This window comes from Triticum dicoccoides, chromosome 5B (genome assembly GCF_002162155.2).
Source record: "Triticum dicoccoides isolate Atlit2015 ecotype Zavitan chromosome 5B, WEW_v2.0, whole genome shotgun sequence".
Taxonomy (NCBI): domain Eukaryota; kingdom Viridiplantae; phylum Streptophyta; class Magnoliopsida; order Poales; family Poaceae; genus Triticum; species Triticum dicoccoides.
The window spans coordinates 713340740-713367637 of NC_041389.1; the positions used below are offsets into that span (position 1 = coordinate 713340740).

At 47.8% G+C, this 26898-nt stretch overlaps 3 long non-coding RNA genes across 14 annotated transcripts; 1 reads left to right on the forward strand and 2 right to left on the reverse strand.

The window, feature by feature from the left end:
• The first annotated feature begins 690 nt into the window (after positions 1-690).
• Positions 691-26524, forward strand: LOC119312888. The gene is made up of 3 exons (XR_005151470.1): positions 691-1384; positions 2644-2734; positions 26135-26524. It is a non-coding gene; the product is annotated as an uncharacterized LOC119312888 (long non-coding RNA).
• Positions 18258-21475, reverse strand: LOC119312886. Of its 12 annotated transcripts, none has more exons than XR_005151465.1 (6): positions 21365-21475; positions 20009-20050; positions 19809-19883; positions 19469-19693; positions 18780-18881; positions 18404-18539 (listed from the first exon to the last, which is right to left on the reverse strand). It is a non-coding gene; the product is annotated as an uncharacterized LOC119312886 (long non-coding RNA). The 12 variants fall into 12 exon arrangements; XR_005151463.1 differs by lacking the exon at positions 21365-21475 and adding an exon at positions 20388-20572; XR_005151466.1 differs by lacking the exon at positions 21365-21475 and adding an exon at positions 18258-18305 and having other exon boundaries at positions 18475-18539; positions 19809-20226.
• LOC119312887 lies at positions 23648-24818 on the reverse strand. Its single transcript, XR_005151469.1, has 4 exons — positions 24544-24818; positions 24402-24458; positions 24243-24299; positions 23648-24136 (listed from the first exon to the last, which is right to left on the reverse strand). It is a non-coding gene; the product is annotated as an uncharacterized LOC119312887 (long non-coding RNA).
• Positions 26525-26898: the final 374 nt, after the last annotated feature.

Below are 26898 nucleotides of genomic sequence, written 5' to 3' on the forward strand. Positions count from 1 at the left end.
AAAACTCTCGTATTCCTCGTAAAAAGTAAAATAAAAAAAGGGACGGAGAGTTAAAGTGTCGATCAACGTTTTTTTTAGAACTTAGTTTCTTCTTCTTTAGTTTCTTTTAGGGGATTTTCTTCTTCTGTAGTTAGAAAAATCCATCGTCGTGGGCTTTGTCGTCGCTTTCACGGCCTGCACTACGTTTCATTCACCAGGGCAAGACGAGCCTCAGGCCCTCAGCCCAGCACACACACCCCGCAGCCGCACGAGTAGGGCGAGATGAGCAGCGCCCGCTCGCCGTCGCCGGCGCCGCTGGACGACGACGACCTGCTGCCGGAGATCCTCCTCCGCCTACCCCCGCAGCCGTCCTCCCTCCCCCGCGCATCCCTCATCTCCAAGCGCTGGCGCAGCGTCGCCTCCGACCCAGCCTTCTCGCGCCGCTTCCGCCGCCACCACCGCCTCAACCCTCCCCTCCTCGGTTTCTTCCGCGTCGAACTGAGGGACCGCTTCGAGCCCCGCTTCCAGCCTTCCCTCGACGCCCCAAATCGGATCCCACCCGAACGCCTCTCCTGGCGATGGAACGAGGGTGACGACTGCTACGACCTTGTTGGATGCCGCCATGGCCTCGTGCTAGTCCTCAACAGAGCGCACACGCAGGTCATGGTCTGGGACCCTGACACCGGCGACCAGCGCCGCGTCGCCGTTCCCCCGGGGCTCAAAATTGCTGGAGCCCCGATCAGCGGGACGGTGCTTCGCGGTGCCGGAGACGACGACCACTTCCAGGTGGTCTTGGTAGGCACTGATGGTGAGGAGGGACAAGTTACAGAAGCGATTGCTTACGTTTACTCGTCGGAAACTGGTGCGTGGGGCGATCCGATCTCGACACCGCTTCCATCCAAGCATGCCGTGGTTTCTGTCAACAAGACTGCTGTGATGGTTGGGGATTTCATTTACTGGTTGCTCAATTCGGACGAGATTCTTGAGTTTGATCTTGATAGGAAGAGGCTATCCTTGATACCTGTGCCTGCGGACTTGGATTTAGGGAGCGGCAGTTTCTTCTTCTCAGTTATAAGGGCAGATGGCGGTGGGCTTGGTTTCATCTTTTTGTCAGGCTTCAATGCCCAATTGTGGAAGAGGAAGACCGATTCTGTTGGTGTTACTTCATGGGTGCTGGAAAAAACTATTGAAATTGATAGGTTACTTCCTCCGGAGGATGTAGAGGCGAGACGGTCCCTAATGATACTAGCGTATGCCGAAGACAATGACACGGCTCTCATGTGGACAGGTATTGGTCTCCGTGGTCGTATCTTCACGATGCAGCTTAAGTCATTGAAGTTTGAGGAACTCTTGCGAAACACCACCTTTGGTTACTTTCACTTATTCGAAAGTGTTTATGCTGCAGGTAATAGCATGCTTTACATCATGGGTATAAAAAACCAAGTTGATTTTAGATAATTGATTGAAGGAATTACAATGCACACCCTTTCGTGTTAAGCTAATTTTTTTAACTTATTAAGCAGTGACATATTACTTCTTTTTCTTTTGCTGCTTGATGACCTTTCAAAATATAGTGATGATGTTCTCTAGTGTTCTATTCTGATGCTTGCACGGCGCTGTTTATGTAATGATTATGATCTAGAAAATACATGTTAGTGCTATCTATTTTATTTTATGTTCAGGCGGTCAGCTCAATTGACCTACAGTTAGCCATTTTGTAATACTTGTGGTTCAAGTCAGAGCTAGCAAACTATATTTCAGTTTCTGACATGAATATCCATGCAACAAAATAATGAATACACGGATTGGCAAACTCTTTTTGTAATAATTGAACTAAATTTGGCTGTTGCATGTGTATTGACATATGCAAGAACTGTATAATGGTCGTTTAAGCGTATAGCTGCTGTGCAGTTTCTCTCTCAAGATAAGATACTATAACAGTGTGAAGTTGAAGAGAACTCCATGAAAACTTGCTTCAACCAACTGAAATATCAAGTAGGTAGTCAATATGTACATTGGAAGCTTAAAGCTAGTTCTATTTCTTTCATTCAATATTGTTATCTCTGATCCTGCTACTAATCTTAAATTCATTATGATGCTTTTGTTTGAAATTTGCATATGATAGTTCGTTTTATCACTTTTATGGGAGTCCCTGCTTTGAGTAGAAAGGTACCTGGGAAAACTAATAATTTCATTTCATTTTTCAAGCCAAATTTACTCGAAAAAGCTAATCTAAATCTGAATAATGAATAATCTCAATCACTTTTGTTGCTAGGATTTATTAGCCTGTTCCTTTCAGGCTAAATTTATTTGAAGATTAGTTATATCTGAATAGTCTTGTTCACTTTTGTTACTAGGATTTTTTGGCATAAATATGTTTTTGTTTCTCCAATATGGTGTGGAATGAGCTTAATAAATTCTTGATAAGTTGTCTGTCCACACAAGGTAATAGTTCGAGTGTGAATCTTCATTTTACATAATCAGTTTGTTTTTGAAATATTCAGTAAATTTGTCAGTAGGTCTGGTTTTGTTTACCTTTTCCTAATATTGTCTCGAAGTTTTTTTTAAACTACAACTCTGAGTTACTGAGTTTATCTAAATATTGTTATGCCGTATCATGTATGTTTTGCTTTTCATTGATCATTTGAAATTTTACGTTTGCAGAAACATGCATTGGTGGTGGAGCTGGTCTTTTGCACAACACATAAGATGGTTGCCCTGTTAGATATGCCATTGTGATGTACTGGTTGAGCAGGTAAGCCTATCTTCTACATGTAGGTTGGGGTAGTTGAGTTCTTAAGAAAAATGTATTAGTTTCCCTTTTACTGCCATTTCTCAAAAAAAAAATCGAAAAGGGGGCTCCCCGGCCTCTGCATCAGAATGATGCATACGGCCATCTTATTAACCAAAAAAAAGATAGTGTCAACAAGGTTTCAAAGTCTCCAAAAAAAAAAAGCAAAGCAAGCTCACACAGAGCCACGAGGGGCTAGAAACATCGACTAGCCAAGATAAAAGGCCACAACCGGCTGGCTATGAATAGATAAGTAAACTAGATGCCTATTCTATTACATGACCGCCATCCAAACCGGTTGAAGATATCCCGAGCTACCATCTCCCAGCGGAAAGATCCAGTAACCAAATGCTCCCTGACCTCCGTCGGAGTGAGTAGCGACCACGAACGGATCCGTGCCGTAGTTCGGAATATAACCTGCAAAAAGTGAATACATGATATTCTGTTAAAAACCAAATCATTTCTGCAAGTCCAGATAGTCCACAGCAACGCGCAAACCCCAACCCGAATGTGTTTCGCTAAGTCAGGCTGAATCCCATTCAGCCATGTTCCAAATAACGCGTTAACAGAATTCGGTGGTTTGATATTAAAAGAAATGTGAACCGTCTGCCAAAGGACTTTGGCCAACGGGCAATCAAAAAAGAGGTGTTTGATAGTCTCATCCTGATCACAGAAACTACACCTAGTAGGTCCTGTCCAATTACGCTTTATTAAATTGTCCTTGGTTAAAATAACTTGTTTGTGGACAAACCACATGAACACTTTTATTTTCAAAGGAACTTTGACATCCCAAACATGCTTGGAAGTAGGAATGGAGTTCGAATTGATAACATCAATATACATTGATTTAACTGTGAAAGCTCCAGACTTAGTCAGTTTCCAGCGTAATTCATCAGGTTGGTGTGAAAGCTGGACCTCCATCAGTCTCCTAACTAGACGGAGCCATTCTTCCCAACGATTGCCCGCCAGCGTCCGTCGGAACTGAATATTAAGGGGGATAGATTGAAAAACCGAAGCCACGAACACCTCACGTCGTTGAACAATACGATACAACGACGGATATTGGATGGCCAAGGGTGTCTCGCAGAGCCAAGTATCCTCCCAGAAACGTATGCAAGTGCCGTTGTCAATAACAAACTTTGTCCTATTAAACATAGATTGTTTGACTTTCATTAGTCCTTTCCAGAAAGGTGAATCAGTCGGCCTGACTGTAACCTGGGACAAAGTTTTTGTCTGAAGATACTTGCTGCGAAGGATTTGAGCCCACGTGGCATCATTCTCCGAATAGAGCTTCACACTTGCTAAGAAGGCATCTATTCTTAACTTCAAGGTTCTCTATACCAAGACCCCCTTGGTCTTTCGCTCTACATATGATATCCCATTTAGCAAGCCGATATTTTCTTTTGGTCTCATCACTCTGCCAAAAGAACCGCGATTGATAGAAGTCCAGTTTCTTCCGAACACCAACTGGGACCTCAAAGAACGATAGGAGAAACATAGGCATACTCGTGAGCACCGAGTTAATCAGGATTAATCGACCTCCGTATGACATGAGCTTACCCTTCCAGCAACTCAGTTTCTTCTCAAATCGGTCCTCTATGCACTTCCATTCCTTGTTTGTCAGCCTACGATGGTGGATTGGAATACCTAAGTAAGAGAAAGGTAACTCTCCCAACACGCACCCAAACAATTGCCCATAAGCCTCCTGTTCGTCTTTGGCTCTACCAAAACAGAACAACTCGCTCTTATTAAAGTTAATCTTCATCCCGGTCAATTGTTCAAATAGGCATAACACCAGCTTCATATTTCTTGCCTTGGCCAAGTCATGCTCCATAAAGATGATCGTGTCATCAGCGTACTGAAGTATGGAAACACTTCCATCAACAAGATGAGGTACCAAACCACCTACTTGACCACTTTCCTTAGCCCTTCCTATCAAAATTGCTAACATATCCACCACAATGTTAAACAGGATGGGGGACATCGGATCTCCTTGTCTTAGGCCTTTATGTGTCTGGAAATAATGACCTACGTCGTCATTTACTTTAATTCCCACACTACCTTTTTGCGTAAAAGATTCAACCTGTCCGCACCAGGCTTCATCAAAACCTTTCATACGCAATGACTATTGGAGAAATGGCCATTTGACCTTATCGTACGCTTTCTCGAAATCCACCTTAAAAATTACTCCATCTAATTTTTTGGAATGAATTTCATGGAGCGTTTCATGCAGGACTACCACCCCTTCAAGGATATTCCTGTCCGGCATGAAAGCAGTTTGGGACTGTTGCACCACAGAATGCGCAATCTGTGTAAGCCTATTAGTCCCGACCTTGGTAAAGATTTTGAAACTAACATTGAAGAGGCACATCGGTCTGAATTGCTCAATCCTCACAGCATCCGTCTTCTTAGGAAGCAATGTAATAGTTCCAAAATTCAAGTGGAATAATTGAAGCTGTCCCGAGAACAAATCATGGAACATAGGTAGTAAATCCCCCTTAATAATGTGCTAGCGCTTTTTATAGAACTCGGCCGGAAACCCATCCGGTCCGGGCGCCTTATTGTTTTTCATCTGTGCAATAGCATCAAACACCTCCTTCTCAGAGAACGGTGCCACCAGAATGTCATTTTCGGCAGCCGAAAGTTGAGGCACTTCCTCAGTCCTAGACTCATCGAGGGATACACAATTATCCTCCGGCGGTCCAAATAACTACTTGTAATACTCAGTAATATATGTTTTTAGGTTATCCTGACCTAAAATCGTGCCCTCATCCTGTTCAAGTTGAAAAATGCGCTTCTTTCGGTGCTTGCCATTAGCAATTAAATGAAAGAATTGAGTATTCGCATCCCCTTGGACTACTTTGCGGACTTTAGCTCGCAAAGCCCACTTCAATTCTTCTTCACGGAGTAGCTCTTTCAGCCTCTTCTCCGCCTCAGATTTAACCTGAAGCTCAGCTGGCAGCAAAATCATAGATTCGGCCTTTAGGGCATGTATAAGAGAAAGGAGTCTATCCTTTTCAATCTTATACACACCACTTAGGTGCTTAGCCCAGCCCCGTAATAAGCTTCTCAAGTGCCTAATCTTATTCTGCCAACGCTCGACCGCAGTCCTACCTCCTGCACCTCTATCCCATTTCCTGGCAATCAAGTCCAAAACCCCCTCTCGTTCAAACCAAGACATCTCGAAAGAAAAGGTATTTTTGTTACCCACGTGGTTAGGCTCCCCTGAATCCACGAATAAGGGTGCGTGATCGGATATTCCCCTCGAAAGAGCTTGCACTGTAACCAGAGGGTACTTTTGTTCCCACTCCACGCTTGCGAGAACTCGATCAAGTTTTTCATAAGTTGGGTTTGGCAGAGCATTAGCCCAGGTAAACTTTCTACCAGAAAGCTCTATCTCCCTTAGATCCAAGCTTTCAATAATGGTATTAAACATAAACGACCATCTGCCGTCAAAGTTACCATTATTCTTCTCCTCTCTCCTCCTAATGATATTGAAATCCCCTCCAACCAAAAGTGGAAGCTGTTCCGATCCACAGATTCGAACAAGGTCCGCCAGAAACTCTGGTTTAAGCTCAGGCTGTGCGGCACCATATACCGCCACCAAAGCCCAGTTGAAACCATCTAATTTAGACCTGACTCGAAACTTCACCGTGAAGTCGCCCATCACTACACTTCGGACTTCAAGCAAATTGCATCTCACGCCAAGTAAGATACCACCCGATCTTCCTCGTGGAGGGAGGCAATGCCAATCGAAATCAATACCACCCACAAGAGAAGACAGAAACAGGGGCGCAAAGTTATCTCTACCAGTCTCCGATAGAGCAATGAAATCCAGACGCTGCTCTAAAGTTGCCTCAGCAAGAAACCTTCTTTTAGCCAAGTCCTTTAGACCTCTGCTATTCCAAAAGATTCCTTTCATAATTCGTCATGGAATTTTTTAGTAGTACGAATTCTAGCACTCCTAAGAACTGCAGAATCGGGATAAATCTTCCGTTTCCACTTGCGTTTTGGTTTACTAGGCTCTGTCGTCCGGTCCTCATAACCGGGTTCAACTATAGTACCAGCCTCATTCTCTATGGGCACATCATCATCCTCAGACTCATGAATGGGGGGTGCTAGATCCGCACATAGACTATGGAGCACTCGAACCCCTAACACATCAATCTCAACATCATTCATCGGTTTAACCGCTGCGAGATTACGAATAGTCTCTAAAACACGCTCCGCCTCCAAATCTAATAGATCATTTACCGAATTGGTAATCTCACTATCAGTATCTCCTAGTGAAACTCCTAATCGGTTTGCATTATTTATAATCTCCTCATTAGAAAAATGCAATAACGAGTTAGAAATGTTGACAGACATACCAGAGGAGATTGCAGCATCCTGAAGCTTGGCCGCCCTCATAGCGCACCGCTGCTACATATCGTCCACCTCCGGGATCTCGTGGATGCGAGCACTCATCCGACGCCCCGTGGAGGCGGGGCCGGGGATTCCGCCAAAAGCAACGACCTCCTCCCTCGTAAAGCCTCGCGCTGAATCCCTCAAAGGATCAACCGAGGTTACCGAAAGAGGCGGCTGCGGGCTCCCAGGCCCCCCAGACACAAGGCCCACAACATGGTCCACGGCCACGGGAACGCGCGGGAAGGAGAAGGCGGGGACCTCCTGCCCGCACCCTCCTCCCGCCCCACCTGCCGGCGCAGGGGAGAGTACCATCGGCGGAGGAGACGCGGTCCGCCTGACCGCCAGAGAAGAAGGGAGAGCTGAGCCGCCTGCCCCAGCTCCCCCCCTAGCGCGTCTGCCTGCGCGGGTGGAGCCGCCCCAACCGGGGAAGCAAGAACTGAGGCCGCTTGCCTCGGGCTCACTCCCCCGGCGCTGGCCAAGCCCACCGGGCCCGGCGCCGTCGTAGGAGAGAGGTCCATGCAGCCTCCCCCACAGCCGACCATCGCCGACGTCATCGGTGTGACCTGCGCCAGACTAAGAGAAGGAGAGGCCGGGGCCACCTACCCCAAATTCCCCTCCCCACGCCGAACCTCCGGGACTATCATCATATCCCGGTTGGGAACCATGGTAGGGGAGAGCGGACCCACCTGAGGCTCCACCTCCCTAACCCCCCCCACCATCACAGGGCCATCGACAGCATCAAGCTCCAAAGGCGGAAGCATACACTCAAAGCTGTCATCAGACTCCACCCTGTCACTCCAAAGCCGGGGAGGAGCCGATGCTGGCTCAGAGGACCCAAAATGAAGCGTGTTCATCGGTACCGCTGGAGCCGATATAGGCGCTGCTCCGGATCCATCACCGGGCAACTGAGCGACCGGACTCGACCCATTGGCCCTCTCCCGTCCTGCCTCATCAGTCTGATCCCCACGAGCATCGGCATCACCATCCCCCTCGTGCATATCCATTAGCAGCCGCAATAACCCCCTCGGCAAACAGCTCCGAATCCTCGAACTCGATCTCAAGAGAAAACACCTCTCCCCGGTAAAACCAGTTAACCACGTCCGGGACAAAATCAATGTCCAAAACACCCACTAAGAGCCGGGCCACCCCATGTGCTCGGGTGAAAGCCATGTCCACTTCCTCAGTCTTACCAACCATCATACCCAAACTCGTCACTACTCGAACATCGGTCAAAGCTTCAGATGGGGCCCCTGAAAACCGCAGCCACACATGTGTTAACGGTTTTCCCTTAGGCTCCACCTTTTTCCACTCGTCAAACTCCAGGATGCACTTAGTACCAGGCACCTTGCACAACCCAAAACTCAACAGCTTCTGCAGATCGTCCACAGTTGGGAAATCAACCCTAAAGACATTGTCCTCGATCTGGATGAGCTCCCACTGAAAATCACCTAGAGCCAGTTTCCGAAGCCTCTGCACAATTTGAGCCTCAGACACCACTTCGCGAGTGACTTTCACAATGCGAGTAGTCATACTCTGAGTCTCAACAGGAATCTCCCTCGCCGGCGGGGACTCAAAGAAAGTGAGCTCGGCACAATACACTCCATACATCGTGAGCGCAGGAGCCTGATCACGCAGGGCCGGGCAGTCCCCCATACCATGAGCAGTCCCCCAAGCACTCAGCAATAAAGTGGCCTTTCTCACCACATTGATAACACAACATCTTTTCTTTCTTACGCGCCCCTTTAGACGCCCTCTCAGACTCAACCCTATCCCCTGCCTCCGCATCACCTCCAGAAACAGGAACCTCCACATTGGCCAAAGCCGTCACAACCTCCATTGCCTAGCTAGGCAACTTAGCCGACTGCACAGGATCGACAGCCATATCCGTAGCTTCATGGTCAACCACAGGCGGTGGTGGGGGCGGCCTGTGGAACCGACCACGACCGCTACCACGTCCACCCCCACGGCCACCACGATGGCCACGGTAACCACCTCTATGTCGGTTGTTCGGGGCAGTAGCCCCCTCGACAAAACCACCAACCGGACCAAGGAACGGTCTCTCATTGGAACCATCACTTTGCCATGCGTATCCGCGTCCACCTCCCGTAGACGACGAACCCCGGTGTTGACCTTTCCCATAAGCATCAAACCCATCATCTCCCCACTGTCCTCTGGGTGGCCCATTAGCTCCACCATCCCCCGCACACAGCTGCACCGGGGATGGATCCGAACGTTTTTGCGCCGGTCTCACGACATAGTGAGGCAGAGGTGCGGCACGAGGTACCGGCGGCACAACACCCCGCCCCATGGCCGCAGTCCCGGATGGCACCGCCGGACGCTGCACAGACGGCCGGGCATCCTGGCCACGCCTCGCCCCGTAGCAGGAAGAGGAACCGGCGCTGGCGGGCGGACGAAGCCTCCCGTGCCCGCGGCAACATGAGCCGGGGCCGGTGGGCGGAACCCAGGAGCTCCAGCCCCGCGGCCATGAGCACGAGGCGCCACGCCCCGACCTGCCAGAACCCGCTGCCGGCGGTGGCACCTCCACACCACGGCTGCCTCCAGAGCTAGGCGGCGGCAGCACACCGGTACGGGCCGACCCAGCCGGTTCAGCTGCGCTCTTCCCCGCATTCCCCCGACCCGCCATGAGAAGCGGTGGGATGCGACGGGCACGGCCCCGCGATCTGTACGATGATGAGGAACTCGGCAAACCCTACGGCGCACGACGGGGATAGAGGGACTCGACGGATCGTTGCATGCCTCTCGCACGTAAACGACTGCCTCGTCCGATACCCCCATCGAATCCAGCCCAAAGGGCACCGGCCCACCTGCGACCCCTTCGTTCTGGGCCTCATACCCAGCCGAAGGCCGCCCAGTTACCACCGATGGCCCCAATCAGCGCGTTCAAACGAGCCGCCCTAGCCGCCTGTATCGGGATCGGCGCCGCCTGCTGCCGGGCGGCCGCCGCACGGCCGCCCTTCTTCTTTCTCACGACCACCGTCCATGCTTCCGGAGGAATCAAATCGGAAAGAGTAAGTTTTGGGAGACATACCTTGGGAATTGGTCCCTTCCACGGTCGAGATGCAGACGCGGCTGTCCTACGGTGTACGACGCGCTGGAGCAACTCCAAGTTCTCTCCGGGACGCAGCCCGATCCTCGCCGGATCCTCTGGAGGGACCACCGCCTCCACAATCTGCGCCACCTCTTCCTCATCGTAGCCGGGATCGAAAGCTTCACAAATCACATCTGAGGGAGTCGGTGAATACTCCGTCGAGCTGCCGGAATGCCCGCCGTCTTCATCCTCATCCCCGCTATCCTCCTCCGCGAGCGCCCAAAAATGCCCACCCACCTTCCGGCGATCACCGGGGGTGACAGCCGTTCTCACGCCTGGCGCCATCGAGTCACCTCAGAGTCGCCTCAGAGTCGCCTCTTATGTTCTGTGTGGTTGATGGAGTCAAAGACTTTCTCTACAACTCTTTGCTTAGTTGTTGCCCACCCACTTGGCCACCTCTTGTCACGCTTTCATGGCAGACTGCATATTTGATCTTTTCTTGACAGCCTGCTTCCACAACCGTTCATAAGGAGCTCTCCATTCTCTTCCCACCTACCTTCTCTTTTATTTGCTGATGTTCTACCCCCACCCAGTGGATGTGCTCTTTCCTTACCTTCCATGTCCCTGTCCATCCAGCTACCTTGATTTTGGTTACTCCCTCCTTAGTACTCCCCTGGTTCCATCTGCTAGTGCAGGTTCTTCTCCCTCTAGCCCCTCGGATGACTGATGCTTAGGATCCTTATCCTTTCTGGGCATATGTTCATCTCTGTTCATAGATGAGAATGCTTTCTTGTTACTGCGGATGCATCCGGTCCGCCCGATGGCCAGGCACGCTCTACGGACGGGCCCGCGGGTGCGGATGGTAACGACCGAGATGGCTCCCGTCAGGACCGCTCCAGCTCGCCTGGTTCCAAGGACGACGACGACGAGTCCCCGGGGCCAGATGGGCTCCCTAGTGGCTTGTCGCAGGGTGCGGGACCGGCGGCGCCCACGGAAGACCTAGGGGTGGATGACTTGATCACGATCACTGCACTCCTGGAGGAGGAGTCGGTCCTCCCCCCTGCCGCCTCGGCCGCGTTGCTCCATGCCTCTCCTGAGCCCTCCGACCCCATCGGTGATGTGGGTGGTTGCTTGGGGGCCGAGAGTGACACCAGCTACGTCGGCCTCGACGTCTGCCCCCCGTCCTCACCACAGCTGGCGTCGCCCGTGGCCTCGGCGGTCTCCTCGCCTACCCCGCCGGTCCCTCTCCTTCGACGGCTCTAGTGTCGGCGCCGCCGAGTCGTCCTCCACGCGGCAAGGGGCATCCACGCTCATCCTTCGTCGTCTGCCACGCTCACACGTAAGAGTGCTCGCCTGGGCGTGGCGGTGGAGATGGTTGGTGGCTCGTCCAACGCGGTGGAGAAGGCTCTGCGGTGTGCCGCGGGACGCAAGCTTGACCCAGGTCCATCTCATTCGCCATCATTTGTTCCTGCTTTGACTGATGATGATGTGTCCGACTTCTTTGTCCTGGCGGGTGTGCCTCTCAGCTACTTAGCCAAAATTGCGGTGGACTCCGCCATTGTTTTCCAAGGGGAGAAAGGCCCTGTCCTAGAGTAGATTGAGGTCATCCAGGCCAATGAGGTACGCAAGGGTTGCCTCGCGATGGCTAGAGCGAGGGCCACCAAGGAACCCTTGGAGGTGGCTCCCAACATGCCTTGGCCTTGGTCTATGGGTTGCCCAACCCTCTTCCTCCGGACGAGGTCTGGGGCCGCACTATGTCTCGTACTGCCCAACTCCGTCGCGCGCTTAGCGCCTCCACCACTGTGGGGGTCCAGGGAGGACCCCTTGGCCAACTAGATGCGTGCTCTCTTTTGGAACCTGCGGGGCTTCAGGAACGAGGGACGCCACAGGCAACTTGTCGAATACATGAGAGAGGAGAACATAGACATCGTTGTTGTTCAGGAGACTATGAGACTTGAGTTCTCCTTAGCAGAACTGGAACGTCTAAGTAGGCACTTGTTTGCCTTGCACTGGCTACCCTCTAGTGGAGTGGCTGGACACTCCGGGGGCATCCTTCTAGGTGTGAAGGATGCGACCTTCGAGGTTAGATCGATGGACCGTGGCGAGTTCTTCGTGGGCATGGAGGTCTGGGAAAGAACGATCAACTTCAAGTGGGAAGTGATCGTGGTGTACGGGCCCGCGGACCATAGGCGATCCAAATCTTTCCTCGACAAGATGCACAAGAAAGTATCGGCCACCTATAAGTCATCATCGGAGGTGACTTCAACCTCATTAGAGCCCCATCTGATAAGAATAATGCCCGGGTCGACGACCCGGGCATGCAGCGTTTCAATGATTGGATCACTGATCTTGGTATACGAGAGTTGGATAGGGTTGGGGCGAGGTTTACGTGGACAAATCGTCAGTTGGACCCGACTCAAAGAGTCCTCGACCGAGTGTTCATGTCATCGGAGTGGGAACTTCGGTTCCCGCTTGCGTGCCTGCAGGCCATCACCCGCATCGGCTTGGACCATGTACCCCTACTTCTTTCCTCGAGTGATGACCGACCTCGGCTGCCCCGACGGTTCCTCTTCGTGTCCTTTTGGCTCCGACAACCTGGGTTCATTGAGGCGGTGAACAGTCACTGTATGGCCACGCAGTTGGAGCCACATCGTCAGATGTCGGTTGTGGACAAGTGGCACTTCTTGGCCAAGCAATCTAGACAATTCATAAAGGGTTGAGGTGCCAGTGTGGGGTGGGACCTCAAGATCCGGAAGGGGGGCCTTCTCGCGGAGATTTGGGTTTTGGACCTGATGGCCAACACCGCAGGCCTCCCCCGGAGGAATGGGCTCTCCGCTATATCTTAGAAGACGACTTACTGGAAATCTATCGCAAGGAGGAGGAATATTGGCCCTAATGGGGTGCCATTAACTAGGTCCTATTCGGGGACGCCACCACAATGTACTTCCGAACGATTACCAATGGCTGGCGTCATAGATGTACCATTCCCCGTCTTTGGAAAGGGGATCGGTTGATCCAAGATCCGGACAAGATTATGACTCATGTGGATGGCTTTTATAAAGCCATGTTTGCCGCAAGAGATCGTGGTGGCATAGCGCTTGCCGACTCTGTCTGGGAGGGGCCCTAGCGAGTCTCGCAGGAATAGAATAATGGGACGCTATTGGCAGAATTCTCAGAAGAAGAGGTGGCTTCCATAATAAAAGGGATGAATCCCGCGTCGGCCTAGGGACCGGATGGTCTCCCGGTCCGGTTCTTCCAGGTGTTGTGGCATGCTATTAAACACCAAATCCTTGCGTTTTTTAGGGAATTCTCTTAAGGCGTGCTCGACCTGACCCGGTTGAACTCTGGTATCATCTCTCTGATCCCTAAGGTGCCAGGGGTGTCAGACATCCGACAATTCTGACCTATCATAGTGATCAATGTGATATTTCGGATTCTTTCTAAAGGGTACGCCAATAGGGCGACCCTTCTAGCTTCCCAAATCACCCACCCGAACTAGTCCGCGTTCATTAAGGGTCGGTATATCTTGGATGGGATCCCGGTACTCCATGAGGTTATTCATGAAGTCAAGAGGAACAAAGCGGTCTTCTTTTAGATCAACTTCCATAAAGCCTACGATACGGTCCATTGGTCCTTCCTTCGGGAGGTGTTAGAGAGGAAGGGTTTTGACCCCACTGGATCACGAGGGTCATGCAGCTTGTGATGAGCGGTCGGTCGGTCATTAACATCAATGGAGAAGTAGGCCCTTACTTCCAAAAGGCGCAATTTTAGACTCAGCCCTCTCCCCCTTTTTTATTCAACTTGGTGGTTGATGCCCTCGCGGAAATTTTAGACTCGGCCAAGCGAGCAGGTCATATCAAGGGTATTTGCGTGCACCTGCTCACGGGAGGGGGTCTCACCCACCTCTAATACGCGGATGACACGATCTTGATGGTGGAGGGGTCGGACGCAGACATCCAACACCTCAAGTTCTTGTTACTATGCTTCTAGGAGATGTCCGGCCTAACAGTCAACTTCAACAAGAGTGAGGTGATGGTCTTGGGTACCCCAAGGAGGAGAAACGGTGAATCGCCAACCATCTGGGCTCCTTCCCGACGACTTACCTTGGTATGCCCATTAGTGACATCCGTATATTAGGAAAGGACCTTTGACTGACAGGTGTCCAAGGTCCAATATCGGGTTGAGCCATGGAAGGGAGTTGGCTCTCCAAGGCAGCTTGGGTCATTCCAATCAACTCTTCGAGGACCAGCTTGCTTTTGTACCTCATGGGATTCTATAGTTTGAATGAATCCCTTCATCAAGATATAGCTAAGTACTAGTCCAGGTTCTTCTGGGCGGGAAAGGATAATAAGCAGAAGTACCATATGGTGAAATGGTCGGAGATCTGCAAACCAAAGGACTAGGGTGGCTTGGGCATTATCTCATCCAAGCAGTTGAACATTGCACTCCTTTCCAAGTGGCTATGGAGGATTACCTCAGGGGAGGACGGGCTCTGGTTGGATATCACCAACGCAAAATACTTGCGTGGCCAGGGCCTAGCGTTTGCACAGAAATCGGGGGGCTCCCAGTTTTGGCAAATGATCATTGAGCTATTGCCGGTCCTCCGCATCGACTCTTCCATTTTGGTTGGTGCTAGTACCACCACCCTCTTTTGGTTAGACCGATGGTTCGGCCCCCAACCTTTCGCCATCCGGTTTCAACCACCGTTCAACATATGTGTGGATCCTAACCTCACCGTCGTGGCCGCCCCTGCATGATCTAGGCTGCATCGCATTCCGGCATACCTTCGGTCCCATAGAACGGGACCTCTGGGATGACCTTATCGCCTATGTGGCTCTCCACACCCCGGCGCTTGGGCCGGATTCCGCGCAGTGGGACCTCGAGCTGACATGCTGATTTTCCACTAAATCTCTTTATCGGGCCATCCTCCCCACCCTAGGCCCGATAGAGCTTAATCTCCTTTGGGAGATTGAACTGCCACTGAAGATTAGGATCTTCATGTGGCAGTTAGTCAGGGGCTGCCTACCCTCCGACACGGAGGTTCTTAAGTGCAACGGCCCTTCCGACGGGCTATGCCCCCTTTTTTCGGTCCCTGAGGACTCGAACCACATCTTCTTTGTGTGCCCCTCGGTGAGATTTTTCTGGAGCTGCCTTCGTGAGACGGTGGGTGGCAGTTGGTGCCATGACAACATCCTAGATATGTTTGCGGAGGTGCTCACATTTCCTAGTATTGAGCGACCCTCCTTATGGGTGTTGGTGGGGTCGCTTTATGGACATTATGGAATGTCCATAATAAGTTGGTGACTGGGCATATTATCCCGCTGCATATGACTGGCGCCATTTACAAATTGTGTGGCTTTCTACAGCTCTGGAGGCCACTTAGCAAGCACCAGGACCACATCTACATTGACAGGACGATCGCCGTGCTCCGCTCCTCCGCATCCCGGCTCACGCCACCGCTCCCACCGCTACTTCCGCCGCCTCCACTGGAGTCAGGCTAGATTTTGTTTATGCTTTTGGGGCTTCTTGTGTTGATCCCCCAGCAAGACTTTTGTCTCTCAAACTACTTTGTGTGTGTTTGTTGTGGCCCGCTGCATGGAACCTTGCTACCGTATGCTTTTGTCGTGGCCGTTGTTTTATAATATAAAGCGGGGAACCCTTTTTCATCGAATGCTGTCATGTTTAGTGGTAGCATAACTAAATACATCCTCTTTCATGTGCTTTATGGAGCTATCTACTGTTTAACTTCTACCATTTGCTAACATTGCCTTTGATTACTTTTCTTGGTTATGGATCTTTTGTTTCCTCTCATTTACTTTACAGTTTATTTATATGGGTTCATAGCTATGCCATTTTCTCAGCATGTCTCAGAATGTGTATGTGTAGGCATGTAGCTATGCTTTGTGGGCAGTCTACTTTCTCCACATTCGGTCATGTTTCAACACTTCATATTAAACAGATGATCAAAATGGCATATGCCTAGATTCACCCTAAATATTTCATCATGAATTGCATCTTTGATTAACATATTATCATTAAAAGTGGAGAAAAGTCCACATTTCAACTCCGAACTAACAAGCCAGTTCGGTTTACAACCCTCATCTTCAAAACGGGTCACGTTACACCCTCAACTTATCACGTAGTTTAAAAGACAATCTTTGACTTAGTTTTAGGCTGGTCAAACCGGTTTTGACCAAGTGAAAACTGACTAGGCAGCCAAGTCAGCAGCCACGCACACACACTTTCTAACTAGACTCCTCTCTACCTCTGTCTCTCTGTTCGTTCACCCCAGCCCCGACCCAATCTCGCCGCCGCTTGGGTCACCTAGTACGCTAAGGTCCGCCGTTGCACCACCTCCGCCGCTGGTGACCGGAGACCAGCGGCGCTGCCACACCACCGCCAGGTCCCTTCTTTTCTTCCCCCTCTCTTCTCCTTAACCGCAACCCCGACAAGCTGCTACTGCTGCTGCCGTCGGCGAGTTGGTACCTACTGCTAACCTGGGCGAGCTGTTGTTCCTTCTTCTGTTGCCGCCGACGAGATGCTACTGCTGCAAAACTGGGCGAGCTGCTGCTGCTTCTTCAGCTGCCGCCGGTGAGCTGTGGTTGCTACTGCTCCCACCGCTGCTGAGGTACCGCTGCCGCCCCCCCTGTCGCCGTTGAGGTGCTGCTGCTGTCGCCCCCCTGGGGTGGGCTTGTCCGGTTTGTCGAGGTGCGGAGATCCCATCCACGAGTGCTCATCATAGTCGATGAAGACCGAGGGAGTCCTGGACTAAGGGGTCCTCGGGCTACCGATCTATCTCTTATGGGCCGGATAGGTGGGCCGCTTTGGATCCGTTGCTGAAGGGCCGAACTACAAACAACTCTGTATTGAAGAAGGAAGCCTCTAAAGCCTTGGCATATCCTCCAAGTCAAGATGGCGTGTTTATTCCGTAATGATATAACTGACCATGTGTAAGCCTAGGTACCCCTGGTGTCTATATAAACTAGAGGGTTTAGTCCGTAGAGGCTAGAAGAACCATCATCCTACTCACCTAGGGTTTAGTTTATCTGATCTCGTGGGATATCGACTATGTAACCATCATATACAGAGGGTTTAGGACGTAGGGTTTTACCTCTTCGAGAGGGCCCGAACCTGGGTAAATACCGTCCCTGTGTTCTCCTGTTCCCCATCGATCTAAGATCCACAGCTCGGGACCCCCTATCCGAGATCCGCCGGTTTTGACACCGACAAAGATGACAAGGCAGCACAGTTATCGTTGGGATCAACGCTCCCATGGTCACTTACGCCGGTTGGGTGGCCGGCGTGTTCGCAGCGACGAGGCAATTACGACATGGTTGTTGGAAGCACCGATTTCCGTCTACTCCGGCGGCAATTGCTGGCCGGAGTTGGACGAGGTGAGGCGACGGAATAGAGCAGAGCAACGAGACATGGGGATGGGAGGACGTGCACTTCACGATGGAGGTGAGAAGTCTAAGAGACTGCCGGATTATATAGTACTCCCTCCATTCCTAAATATAAGTCTTTCTAGAGATTTGAATATGGACGACATATGGATGAATATAAACATATTTTAGAGGGTAGATTCACTCATTTTGCTGCATATGTAGTCCATATTAGAATCTCTACAAAGACCTATATGTAGGAACGGAGGGAGTACATCGTATAGTGGAGGGAGTACATCGTATAGTGGAGGAAGAAGCATATTAGACGGACATGTTGGACCCACCACTCCTTTATTAAATTATACAATATATGCTTACTACAATGCCACATCAACCTTGCCTTGGTCAAAACCGATTTGACCAGCCCAAGACCTAGTCAAGGGTTGTCTTTTGAACTACTAGATGACCCGGTTGCGCCAATGGCGCAAGAACCGAATTAGAAAGAATGTTAGTAGTGCATAAGTAGGAGTATCACAATTACAACTAAAGAGGCATTGTCCTCACTGTTGTCCCTGAGCCCTTCACAAGGAGGGTTCCAAGCCTCGCAACTTCTTCCTCCAGCTCCGCACATGACCCTCAGTTATAGACTCCGGTAGTTTGCAAACTCCCATTTCCCATTGCAGATTGATTTACATGGCTACTCTCACCAATGAGAGGACCAAGCACAGAAAATATTCATAACTTTTGGAAGCAAAATTTATAGAGCTATGAGGTCTCTGAGCACTTACCATGCATAATCGCATGAATCCAACAAATTTGCCAACTCAAATGCTACGAAGACCAAATGATGGTGTGAGGCAGCTCACCATATATTATCGACTCTTACAATGATAGATCCATAGATCAGCGAGGATATTCATAAATGCTTCACCTAAGAAGGCCAAGATGCCATACACACAATTAGAGCCAAAACAAAACTTGAAGTAGTGGAAATAGCCATCCACTTGCTGGAGGAAATAAATGAAATAACAAGCAAGAAGAAAGCAAAATGATGTCGGTAGTGTATCAAACAATCGTACTGAAATGATCAATACACAAAAAAAGGAAGCGATCTCTAGTTGTCAACGCACTGAATTTAGCATATAAATGACATGGTGACTAAAATAATTACCTTAGATCATCTTAGGAAATGTTCCAGCAAAGAAGGCAATGACTTTTCCGTATCACCCATAGCATGATTTTTTCAACTTCAAATCGTATGATACCATGGACTCTGCATATGTTGATAGGACATAATAATTAGCCACAAAAAACAGGGGTACGGATAACACATTGAAAGTAAAAGCAGAGAGCAAATTTAATGCTTATAGCAAAGAATGGGCATAGATAACTTACTGGTTCATCTGCCACTACTTTATTATCTATGAAGAAACTAAAAGTCAAATGTACAACTAAATCAGGAATAAGAACACCATAAAACACTGGGCTTGGTCTGCATGCAAACCATTAATCTGATTGGAGATGGAAAATTAACCAATATTGTACCTCGTGCATTGGCACGGGTCTCGCCGATCTGAGCCTGGCAACAAAACATACCAGCATGTAAAGGAAGGGTTGTAGAAAAATTAAGAGAAGTAGATGCCAAGTAAACAAAAAGCATGTATCTTAGTCATCTCAATCATATTATCCATAGCGCTCCTCTAGGAATGAGCGAGAAAATGATCAAAAATCATATGGCAAAGGAATATCAAGGACATCACAAACAACAACAATAAAGGAAACACTACGCATTGCTCTGAAAAAGGTCCCAACCCTGGCGGGCGCGCGTGAAGGGCCGACGTGGCGGCATATCGATTGCACCTGGCAATTGTCTTGCTATTGCTAGCCCTCATCGCCGATGTGCTCCTTCCTTAGTCGCTGCCCTCGAACCTCCTACTTAGCCGGGGAGGGGAGGGTCGCGGGGCGCATGAGCCGTGTGAGATCGGCAGCTGCCATCTCCCACCCATTGAGCCGCCTACTTGACTGGCACCTGCTCCGCCCCTCCTTCGGCCAACAACGTCTAGGTTGAGCACTTCCTCGGAACTACTGATACAGAATTGAAAAACAAAGAATGGAAAATGCCTTATTAGCAACACATGGATACCCCCAGTTTATAGAAGGATAGTAAGCATGGAGATGAGTTCATAGACATGGTGCTCACGAGAAGGGCTGCTGGTGATTCCTATATTCTTCAGCGGAGGAGAAACCAAATTAAGAGAGGATCATCATGTTCTATCTTACTCGAGTGACCAAAAGATGATATAATCATTAATTAATTTGTGCAAGAATAATATTAATAAATTCAATAGTTTAGAAAGAGTGAAGAACAATATTAATCAATAGAAAGAGCGAAGAAATTACCTCCTTCTGTTCAGTAACACCGCCATGTACAAATCATATAACCTGCAGATTTCAAAAGAAAAACTTATGGCCTCATAAAAGTTGTGGCATAGTTCTAAAAAGTTGGATCGTGAGATTCAACTTTTATATAACAAGTAATTTATATAGCAAATTTCACACTCTATATTCTTTCTCATATCTTTTCTTAATGTCCCGTAACTCCATCCATATAGTTTATATAACAAGTAATTTGCACAAAAAATAGTTCACACCCTCAGATCATCACACTCTGTATAGGCAACAACAACTACCAGACGTATGACACAATCTGTTCTACTAAACATGTCACGCATGGCTGGTATTCCAAAAGAGAGCAGTCACATGTGAAGAAGGGTCTCACTCAAGGTCATCATGTTGTGTTCTGTTTCTGGCCATCAGTCTCAAGGATTCATGTTCAGACTCCAAATTCCACTTTCTTGTGTATGCACAAAGGACAACTAATTGGACTCTGCATCTATAGTTTTCTGCTTCAACAGGTTAAGAAGATTCATGTCCAGAATCCAAGTCACAGCTTTCTTGCTTATGTAGAAAGAGGGAAAGACAATAATGCTCCATTGCCTTCTAGATTTATTACATTTAAAAGCTAGATAGTAGAGCCAGTTCCTACAGGTCAAGTAAATTCTACGCAAATAGTGCCCTGTAACCAGTATACATACACAATCAGACAAAAAGAAAAACATGGACATAAAAATTGTTGCACCCATGATTTCTACTGTATTTGCAACATCCATCCATTTATCTCTGTATATCCATGAAAGCAAGAGTCATCGTCAAAATGTTTGTCCGTTCAACAAGCGAGCAGTTACTACAACGCTTCTATTGCCCACCCCTACTTAAATGTTTTGAAAAGGTTATGCCATTGGTGGTTCCGGTATGGTCTTTTAATAGGTTAATAAGTCATTTCTCGATAAGTTGATGCTTGCATGGTCTGTCCTGTGCACGGTGGGTTATTAGAAGACAAATATATCAAAATGAAGTGAGTATTAACCACACAAACACACACAATTTTGATTTTTTACATTAACTTTCCTTGTCATAGACCTCGTCCTAGATGAGTAGAGCTTCTGCTCTTAATCACAACAAATAAATCAAAATAAATATAGTGCTAATCGTTTGTATGTACACTCGCATACTAACAACAGGCCACAATTACTAAATCCCAAAAATTAGGCGTTTTTTTTGCGAAGACCCAAAAATTAGGCTATGACTGAACCGAACTTCCAAACCAACGTCGAGGGTCACAGAGATTCTACAAGATGAATTGATGGAAATGGAAACATAAAGTATGCACTGGCAGTAGAACCAAAATTTGCAAACCTGTGACGATGAAAAAAAAAACTGAATACAACAAACTATATCTCAGCCATGCCATCTGAAGGTTCTGAACCATCCAAATAAATTTTATACCAAGATTATTGATGCATTCCTGTAAAAGAATAAGATACAGAAAAAGCAGTTAAAAACCCAGGTGCAGGTCTGTTTAAAATTCAGGGGCAGGTCTGTTTAAAATTTGGATCAATTCTACATCACTATTTTCCAATTCTACATCACTTGTTTGTGAATCTCCAAGGAAACAGACCTAAACTTTGTGAATCAGTATGTGGTGCATCCCAATATTATTTTTATCAACACGGGGTGCATTGTCAGGTAGTATACCTGAAGTCCAGAATTTAGTTAAGCAATAAAGCACACTTTATATGTATACGTACTTAATAACCAGAGTAGAATGTAAAAAGTCTTGCCAGTTCTTAGTGTGAATACTTAGTGTGACACCTCCTAAAATACTTCCATAAAGCAACCTGGAACATCAAAATCCAACTATGAAATTCTTAGTGCGACACCTCCTAAAAATATAGTGCAGTTAACGGATCTAAACTAATAAGAAAATAATTTACTGCATGCAGAAAAGATATTGTTCCATCATGACATCTTGCCAGTTCTGTCATGAGAAGAAGATGACCAACGAACTGTCAAGGGACTCTGGTTTACCATTACAAAGAGGCAATGGATTCAAAATGAACAATTATAGCATCAAATAGAGCAGAGCATTTGTATTTGTCAGCATAGGACATTGCAAGAGTCAGAAGAATATCATCACACAAGTACTGGAGCATCACAACACCGTCTACAAATAATTCTCATGAACTCTAAGGAAAGAACAAAAATTCTAAAAGAACTAAAAGTTGACTCTTTTGCGCATGTTCACGGAGAATTAGGTTTCCTGCTGACCATGCCTCGTTATATTATATTGCAACAGAAGAATAATAAAGATTTAGGAAATTTAAAATCAAGTATTACCATTCATTTCAACAGAAAACAAATTGTTGGTGAGCCAATATACATGTCTAAAATGTCTGTATAGTATAGATATTAGAGTTTATGTTAAATAGAAATTAGTTTCAGGTTTTTATTTGTCAGCAAAATGCCTAGGATGATCATGCATGTCTTAAAAATAAGAACAAAAATGATCCTATGTAGTTCTTTTATACAGATCAGAATCATAGATATACTCGTGCTTTCCCATTAACTCTCCCAGCTAAAACTTGGTTAATTTGCCCACGTACAACAGTTTTAGAAGGGTCCCGGTCAGCCCAGGTTCGTCTCTCGCTCTGTGAGCCTGCTCAAGAATATTAGTCGTCCATCGATTGTGGACGATATCACTACTTGATACCTGCCTTATTAATTAGTTCAAGTCTACATCAACAACCGCTACTTGAGAAGAATTAAACTCTACTATTAGCTTGTGCATACAATGCACATTCTATTAATGCTACCAACATTTGCTATTAGACTCTTAAATCAGAATTCATGTTTCTATTTTCTAAATCAGAATAATGACATTGGTATAGCAGAAACAAACACACATGTAGCTAGCTGAATTACCTCACAAATTTATTAGCAAGGTAGTAGCAAAATCTTGAGCTCTTTCCGGTTCTTGCCATGTTTCCACTCCAGCAATCCCTCCCTAGCTACTGCCCAAATCTTCACTGATGCCTGCAAAAAGTGTGCATGTGTGACTGCACTAAGACAATCAAATGAACAAAGTCCGACCAAGAAAACAAAACTTATACCAATAGTTCTTAATTTGCATCGAACCACGGCATGAATGATCTATCGATTCCAAGCATTTCAAAGATGATATTTCTTTTCTCTATTGTCAAGTAAGAACAGCAAACAAGAACACCAAGCGGACCGCATCAACATATCATCAAGGAATACACCACTCCAGGAGTAAAACCATGAACCTAGAGGGGTCGCCAAAGAGGCGGTGTGAGAGGAGGAAGGCTCCAGGAAGGAGCAAGACTGCTGCAGCACCCGGGACAACAGTGCACGGTCTGTCAGGGGGCAAACCTTCTTGCGATGGCGACGACCACATCCTTTCTCTGTTCGCACTTCCCATCGGCGGCGGCCCCGTTGGCACTCTCCATCTGCGGCAGATCCATGGCCGGTGAGGCATCGCAGCAATGGCAAAGAGGCAGCTGCGGTGCAGGGAGTCCACACAACTCCATGCACGCGGTGAGCTCCTGCTGCTCGCCGCCCTCCTTCGCACAGCCGATACGAGGCAGCGGTGTAGGATGGAGAAGCTCCCGACCGGCAGCGCTGGGAGGGCACGAGAGCTGCGTCGGCCGCTGGACGTGAAGAAGAGGGTTTCCAAGTAATTTTCTTGTCATACTAAATCCACAGATGTGACAAAACTGCTCGAGTGTATTGAACCTGAATGTACACATGTGTGATTTAACACTAACTTTACTACAGATTTGATTCAGTTCATCAACATGAATTTGGTTGCCACCATACACATCAGCCGGACGATTACCAGATATTTTTTTTTTGACTGGGACGATTACCAGATATTACTATGATTAGCTTTAACAAGGGGACAAACAATTTGTTAGTGGTTAGCTCAACAAGAATCTAAACAATTCATGGCATTTATCTCCTAAGACACATCCAACAGTTGTGAAGAAACAGTTACATCAGGGTGGGGATAGGAACAAGGACTGAGAGAGATGAGGAACATGCCTAGTACAAATCCAATCTCAGTCCCTTTTTCTCATCGTTGATTACAACCGTTGCCATTACGAACACCTACAAAATATATGTTCTCAACTCCTGAATATCCCACGAGAAATAGCATCAATAAAGAACGATGAAACTGGACTTAAATTCAGAGAGAGAGAGAGAGAGAGATCACCTTGTTCTTATCCAAGCTCTTCCTCAAGATTCATCCCCTTATTTTTGTTCCTCAGATCTGCACACATATGTTTAAAAAAACAATAAATCAAAAACTGGGGAGGAAAGAACATGAAACTGGATTTAAATTGAGAGGGATGGAGAGAGAGAGAGATATCACCTTGTTCTTAGCCAAGCTCTTCCTCAAGATTCATCCCCTTCTTTTTGTTCCTCAGATCTGCACACATATGTTTAGAAAAACAATAAATCGAGGAGTGAAAACTGGGGAGGAAGATAACTCTGGCCGCAGATGGGCAACCTACACTGGGGACATGTGACGACGGCCGGCATCCCCTGGAACTCCGACCTCGCTGCTCCTTCCCTCATGCCCATCGCCCTCATCCTCCCCTGCTCCACGCCCACTGCTTCAGCGATGTGGGCCCGGTCTCTCCAGCCCCTCCACTGCCGTACGCTCCGCACCACCGCCACGAAATCTCCTCCTCCGTGGAGAGCTCCCGCAGGCGCGGCTCCTCCTCCTCTGCATCTCCAAGGTGAGCAAGGAGGCCTGGATGGTGGTCGCCGTCGCCATCGGAGAAGCTCCCCTCCACGCAAGCAACTAGTGGGCGCCGGCTGGGGGGGGGGGGCGACCGGCGAGGCTCTGGCCCAGGTCGGAGAGGCAAGCAGGGGAGCCGGCGTCGAGGAAAGAGGAGATGAGGAGACGAGCGGGGAGAGGGAAGGGGCGGCGTGGGAGAGAGAGGAGGGAGTGAGCGAGGAGATAAGGCTGCTGCGTTACTTTTTCCCTTTTACCCCTCGTTGATCTAGGGCTTGTTGCTTCTGTTACACAGAATTGGACGAGAGCCACGCCATTCTCTTGACCCGACCTGTAACGAGGCCCACTCGTCATTCACTGTGGAGACAGTCATGAACGTGAAAAAAAACGGACGGCCCACCACACGCCAGCAGCCAAAAGCGGAGCGACAGTAAAAAATCGGGCGGCCCAATGAGCGTGGCGCACGCGGTGGCTTCAGATGGGCGGGTACTCTAGCAGCTTTTATATGTTAGATGTGGTAAGATGAGGGTTTAATGTGACCGGTTTTGAAGATGAGGGCTGTATGGTTAGTTCGGGGTTGAAATGTGGACTTTTCTCTTAAAAGTGGTAGGCAGTATTTTTTTGCTGGTGTACAAAGCAAAAAAGGTGACATTTGTAGATTAAAGGAACTGTATGTACTGATAGGATGATGCACCATCATTTACTTGAGGCTTCTACTACATGTATTTTGTTAAATTTGATCTGTTAGCAAATACTCCCTCCGTTCCTAGATATAAGTGTTTGTAGAGATTTCACTATGGACCACATACAAATGTATATAGATGCATTTTAGAGTGTAGATTCACTCACTGTGCTCCGTATGTAGTCCATAGTGAAACCTCTACAAAGACTTATATTTAGGAACGGAGGGAGTAGCTAGCTCGTACATATCTGAAAAGTACGACTACGTGCTCAAATCCAAATGTTTCTCCTTTTCTACTCAATGAACCCCTCATATGCCCATGGTAACAAAGAATGTTCCAAAAAGATTTGATAAGCTAGGCTGTTCAGAATTCCCCTCTAATGGACTTATTTTAACCACTAATATTTAGCTTCTACTAAGATCAAATGTAGCCAAAAACTTGATGGTGGCATCAGAATTTCCTAGCATGCCACTATTCTACAAATCACCTATCGCTTCTTTATGTCTATATTATTGGCATTGTGTTAATGCTGAGGGGATCCACAACTGGAGCTTTTGGTTCAAGTCCATAATACTAGTGAAGCCAACTTTTACTGTTTGAGTCATACAAAAATTGTGAGATATAATTTTAACAGCCTCTGCGCACAAATTGATTTGATTGATTAAACTGATTGCTCCACAGGTACCTAGAATTACATTCTGGTGGCTGATCTGCCGAAGTGGATTTGTTTTGCTCTAGGTCCTTCCATTCTGCATGCTGTGCATGTGGGGTCTTGTGTGGACACTAGTCAACTGCTTGAAGACATATCTCGCAAAAAAAAACTGCTTGAAGACATAGTATTGGCGCTGTCAGTAATCTCGTCGATCATTTTTTTACGCTTGCAGGATGTTTTGTGGCAGGCAGTCAAAGTGTCGGTTGCGTCACTGTTTGCTTATGTGCCCATTGTGTCATATCGAGATATGAAATTTAGATCACTGCTTGTGTTTTGTTCCATGACGCGTGTGTGTTACATGCATGTTGTTATATTCTTATTAGATGAAACTTTGTGTCGAAAAGGTACCATTGCTGGAGTGATGCTATTATGACTTGAATTTGTATTATGATCAAGCAGGTGTCTGAAACTCTGAATCATATTACTGTTTTAGCCGTCTGCTGCTGCATGTGCTTCTTTTTCCTAGTCCTTGATTATGATGCTGCTGCTGCATAATATCCAACGCATGATCAAAATTCATATGGATCCGAGGGAGTATTATTTATAGCTATGCTTTATGTGAAGTCTAATTTCTTCAGTTTTGGGCCATCATCATCTTCATCATCATCATCCATCTTGGTGAGTGCACCTCTCTTCGGTGGGGATTCTTTCTCAATCAACTTTCACTTCTTGCTATTTTGAAGAAATTTCCAACAATGCTCTAGTTGAAATGACTTGCCACCGGAAGCTTCCA